Below are 5,969 nucleotides of genomic sequence, written 5' to 3'. Positions count from 1 at the left end.
GTGTATACAATCCTGCCAAACCCACCAAGTACGGAATCAAGAGTTACATTCTGTGTGATTCAGCCAATGGTTACTGCTACGCCATGAAGCCATACTGTGGAACTCACAGTACCCTGCAGGACACCGTGCGCTTCCTGATTGCCGGCCTCGAGGGGTTTGGATATCGCTTGTGGATGGACAACTTCTACAACAGCGAGTCAATGTGTCGTCTTCTCCTCGGCCTCCAGATCCACTCAGCTGGCACACTCCGTGTCAACAGGGGAGAACCGCCGTCCATCCGCGAGGTAACCACGTCTGACCTGGCAGTAGGTGAACACCGCGCTCGTCACAATGACACAGTGATGGTCCTGGCATGGCGAGACAAACGCATCGTCCGGATGATTTCGACGTTCCACCAGGATGAGATGACAACTGTGGCGGTGAGACAAAAAGGAAACAGTGAGAGAGTCCCCCAGAGGAAGCCAGCATGCGTGGTGGAGTACAACCAGTACATGAGTGGTGTGGATCGCCTGGACCAGAAGATCTCCTATTACCCCTTCATCAGGAAGACTTCAAAATGGATCTCTAAGTTTGTCATGTACCTGATGCAGATCGCAATGAGCAATGCGTTCATTGTGTACAGGGCACGCAACCCAACGACCAGCTGCAGAACCCTGAAAGACTTCATCCTGTCTGTGCTCAAATCCTGGACCGCAGATCCCCCTCCTCCTCCGGCCCCTCCCCAACCTCCTCTTCCAGGAAGAACACCAGTCCACCCACGCAAAAGGTCCGCTTCAGCGAGGCTGGATGTGGACTTCGCGGGCCATGTGCCGCTGCCAGTGGCAGACCCAGCCACCAAAACAAAAACAATCTATCGAAAATGTGCGCACTGCGCAGCCAAGGGACTCAGAAAAGAGACCAAGTACGTTTGCCCTGGCTGTGACCACGTACCTCTCTGCCTCTACCCGTGCTACTTTGAGTATCACTCACAGTGATACTTTCCCCGACCCCCCACCCCCCCACCCCCGCTTCAGCCAGTGATGCAGTGTTTAGTTTAGTTTAGTTAGTGTCAACGAGTGTGTGGGCAGTCCATCAAGCTTTAGTATGTTTATTTGCTTTGACAGTTGAAAAGTAGAGACACTGGAGAGAAAGCTGTAGCGGGATTCAGTCCTTCAAGACTACAGTAACGTTACCTCCAAACACAAACTGCCTGCTGTCTGACTGTTGTCAAGCCGTCCAATAGCAGTGTCATTACTGTAACAAGAATAGTAGCAGTTGTAACACAGTAATAGCATCAGTCATGTGTATGCCTTTTTTTCATAAAATGTGTTGGTTCTTTTGAAAAAAAAAAAAAAAAAAAAGCTGGAATCAAATATTTGTAGAAAATAAATGGAAGATTCTTTTCACATACTTGTTGTTATTGACTTGAGTTGAGTTTCCAACCTTTCGTTTGAGGTATTGCATTTTGTTCAACTCTAAGCAGAATTTATTCTGTGGGCTATTATGAAAATACTATGCATAAAAATGTGTTTTAGTTGGAAACTACTTTGAAGGTTTTTTTGAAGAAAAGAATACACTGCATGAAATGTTGTGGTGGAATATTTGATTGTTACACACCAAATGAAAGCTTAGTAAGTGTACTTTCATCATCAAAAAAAAAAAAGTTGATATCATGTTTCTTTATGGAGAGATGGCCTGCAACATACACCTTGATGCCATAAAAAGCAGCGTCTTGAAGTTGGACTAAGCGGTGTTCAAATATTTGTAAAAAATAAATGAAACATTCTTTTTACATACTTTTTCCCCCAAGGTAAAGTAGACATTCCAACCTTTCATTTAGGAATAGCATTTTATCAAGCAGAATTCATTCTGTGGGCTATTATGAAAATACTATGCATAAAAATGTGTTTTATTTTGAAACTACTTTGAAGGTTTTTTTTAAGAAAAGAATACACTGCATGAAATGTTGTGGTGGAATATTTGATTGTTACACACCAAATGAAAGCTTAGGAAGTGTACTTTCATCATCACAAAAAAAAAAGTTGATATCATGTTTCTTTATGGAGAGATGGCCTGCAACATACACCTTGATGCCATAAAAAGCAGCGTCTTGAAGTTGGACTAAGCGGTGTTCAAATATTTGTAAAAAATCAATGAAACATTCTTTTTACATACTTTTTCCCCCAAGGTAAAGTAGACATTCCAACCTTTCATTTAGGTATAGCATTTTATCACACTTGAAGCAGAATTCATTCTGTGACCTTTGTTTACATAAAAGTGTGTTTATCTCGGAAAGTAAAAAAAAACAGCAGAAAACCCTTGAAAGTGCTCTTCCTGCAGAGGCTGTCATTTCATAATGGAACTGTCTAGAAACAAAATTTCTTCTTTGAGAGAAGCAGGAGTGTCCAATGTTTCATTTGAGTCCAGTCCTGTCAATATACCCCTAATAGAAAAAATTATATAGCTGTTTTCAACTGAATGGAAGTGAACCTGGCACAGGCTCCAGACAATTTTACTGAAGCGCTGTGGCACTCAATGTGTTAAATGTATTCAACAACATGATGTTGTATTGTAAGTAGGCCTGCATGATATGAGGAAAATCTGTGATGTGCGATAACATTGTTCAATATAGCAATGACGATACGACTTGCGATAAATAAACACATATTAAAGTATGCATATTAGCTATCCAGTTCCTATGTCTTTCTGCTTTAATAATGCAAACATAGACCCCAAACATAGCCTATGCCCACTGAAAAAATAAATGAAATACACACTGACTCTAGCTGAAAATATTATTAATTGTGCAGCCCTAATTGTAAGCCTGTCAAGATACTTGCCTCTGTTCAGATAACAAATGTGACATTTTATGAAACAATTTGGCAGTTTGAAAGCTCCACCTCTGCTTAGATTGAACTGTCATTTCTCCAGACAGTAGTGTGAGAACAGATCATGACAATGGATATACTCTTTTGGTACCTGTTTAATGTTGAAGAACTGTCATAAAAGTGTCAACTGTCAAAAAAGAGAAAAGAAAAACTTCACAGACTTGAGCACATTTTGAAGATGAATATGTTCTTTCAATGGAGCTGTCCAGTGAGAAAATAATTACAGAACATCCTGTTGATGAAAAAAGCACAGTACCCTAACTACTTATGTTTCATGACTCCTTTCTTCTTGGGAATTATTAAAATGGAAATTATTGTGATTTGTTTTATGGCATTTAGTCTGGCATTTAGTCTGCTCTATTCTTTTTGCAATTTAATTGTTGTTTTTATTGTAAATGATTTTGTAACTGTGTTTAAAAAAAAGTGCTATATAAGGTTTATTATTATGATTATTACAATTAGTAAAGAGAAGCTTAAAATAAATAATTGTGCAATGCAGTATGTTTCTGACATTAAAATAAATGAAAGCCAATGTTACACAACTGTTATTTTCTTGCATGCTCTATAAAGTATTTAACGATCAATGTTTGAATAAGGTTTTTTTCTCCAAAAGCTAATCAACACAATGATAACACAAATGAACCATATCTATTGTACACTGATGAAACAGACAAGTCAGAGGCATATGTGAGTTCTGGTGTTGGGCTGACCTATGATGTCAGAATTTTCATTTTTGGGTGAACTGTTCCTTTAACTTGACAGCATGTAGTGGTGTAAAATACGCAAATTTTCAGAAGTTCAAGGATGGAGCAGCAGGGAGACAAACTAGCGAGCACACAAGTTGCAAAGTGAACACTGTCAGGGCTTTGTTGAAATGAAAAAAAACACATACAAAAGAAAACAATAGGGATGGGACAAATATCTAAATTCAATATATCACAAATCATGGGGCAGAAAAATGATGCCCAATATTACCTACATTTTATTGTAGGCCTACTGTATAATTACTAATGACTCATGAGATGGCTTGACAATCACACAAACAGGCTCAGACACAGGAAAAGAAAAAAAACATACATATATTATAGATTCAACATTACAATGTGGTGCTACCAGCTTATGTGCTTTTCCTGCACGCTACGCCCTGCAGCTCAGTGACATCACAACTACAGTGACATCACTGATGATGTACTTTTTATGCTGAAATCCTCATTAAGACCTCTAGGGGTGAGGGTATCCAGTGTGTAGATCCAGAAAAGTTCTCGAGTAAAGAATTAAGGTGGCCTCCCCTCTGGGGGCAGTGGACAGCTTCAATATCGATGTATCTGAGAGTGGTTTTATTGTGCCGTGCCTCTGTGAAGTGGACAGCTACAGGGCTAGATGGATCATGATTACGGATTGCACACCTATGTTCAGTGATACGAGTTTTGAGGGCTCTAGACGTTTTTCCAATGTAAACAAGACCACAGGGACATGTTCATGGAAATGCAACAGTTGGGTTTTAGGACCTGTCCATATGAAGGAAATGTCATCCAGATACCTCTTCCAGTTACAGATGTGATGAAGAAAAGGATTGATCTGTTTGTTGAAGATATCTGCCTCAAAGAGTCCCATGTACAAGGAGGCAAAGCTCGGTGACATCTTGGACCCCATGGCCACTCCTGATACCTGTAAAAAGAAATCAGCGCCATAGACGGGTTCATGTGCAACGTCATCACGTAGATGCGCGCGCACGATCGGGGTAGGAAGAAAGCAGGAAGGAAGCCGCTCCACACAGTCAAAACACAGAGGCAGACAGACCGAGACAGACATGACAAGGAGCTGTGGCGCTGTAAACTGTACCAACCGTCAAAAAGACGGATGGAAGATGTACAATATACCGCGGGGATCTCATCCATTTGCAAAAAACAGAAGGAAATTATGGCTCCAGGCCATTAAAAGGGAAGATTGGGGTCCCACTGGTCCTAAAGGCGACGAGAGTCTGTGCGGTGCTCACTTCATATCTGGTAGGCTAACGTTATGTTTATGTTTGCTAACAACAACAAATAATGAGTAGCTAACTTAGCTAACGCTGTCATTGTATGATTCATACCAGTGATAGCTCATGATAGGCCCTTTCAGGGCTGTGTTTTCACTGTCTGTTTTGCCAGCTGTGTCGGCTGTGTTGTGCAGTAGCTGCCTGTCAGTAAGCTGACAACACTGTCCTGAAATGGGATAACTAATGTTAGTCAGTCATAGCATAACTTTGACTAACTGTCCAACTAAAGTTGTTGTGCATTAAATGTATTATACAGCTTTCTTTAACTCTGAATAGACATTAATGATTGATTTTGTCCGGTTGGTGCTCATTAACGTTATGGCTGCAGTTCCTGGTTTGTAAAATGTCAAACTGATGTTGGTTAAACAATTAGCAGCTAACTTACAGCTTACTCTCTCTTATCAGGAGCACCGTCAATGGATTATGAGAGTCCAGATTTTGTTCCATCAGTGTTTTCACACAGCACCCGCCGAAACACCACAGGAAAGCTGGCAAGGTCTGTGTCATGTCATGTAGAAAGTTACGGTATGGCCATTCAGTCATCATTTGTAATATAATATAATCTAACCTATCTTGGTAATGTAGCTTGTTTAGTATCTGAGAATATAAGATATATGTGTGTGTCCTTCTTTATGTTATTGCATTGTTATCAATTAATATGTTGATAATTTTTTAGCACGTTAACTTGACCATACTCGACTGTTGTCATAGATATGAAAGAAAGAGAAGGCGCGATGACACTACGGCCCCTGTTACCAGCCCCACAGGTGAAACTGAGGCGGGTCCTATTGAATCCTCTGAAGGTATGTGCAATCAGACTATTTGAGTGTTAGTGTGATAAAGAAACAGATGTTCTATGTGTGTGTGCGTTGCATGCATGTCTGTGTATGTTTGGAGCTGGCTCGTGATGTGACACAAGAGTTAAGTAATTGTTCTCCTTTTTTGCGTTGCAGATGAAGGCGAGATGGTGCCTAAAAAAGAGATGGACCAGCTCAACCTGCAGTACAAGCAGCTCCGTGATGATTATGATGCTGTGAAAAGAGAACTGGAGGCCACACAGGACG

At 40.6% G+C, this 5,969-nt stretch overlaps 1 long non-coding RNA gene across 2 annotated transcripts; it reads left to right on the top strand.

The window, feature by feature from the left end:
• The first annotated feature begins 4,625 nt into the window (after nucleotides 1–4,625).
• LOC310782479 lies at nucleotides 4,626–5,708 on the top strand. 2 transcript variants are annotated; one of them, XR_014553025.1, is made up of 3 exons: nucleotides 4,626–4,873; nucleotides 5,311–5,401; nucleotides 5,617–5,708. It is a non-coding gene; the product is annotated as an uncharacterized lncRNA (long non-coding RNA). The 2 variants fall into 2 exon arrangements; XR_014553026.1 differs by having other exon boundaries at nucleotides 5,311–5,430.
• Nucleotides 5,709–5,969: the final 261 nt, after the last annotated feature.

Source organism: Poromitra crassiceps (genome assembly GCF_964638095.1).
Source record: "Poromitra crassiceps genome assembly, chromosome: 9".
Taxonomy (NCBI): Eukaryota; Metazoa; Chordata; class Actinopteri; order Beryciformes; family Melamphaidae; genus Poromitra; species Poromitra crassiceps.
The sequence above is the reverse complement of the archived record's forward strand: the minus strand, read 5'-3'. Positions and strand labels throughout refer to the sequence as shown.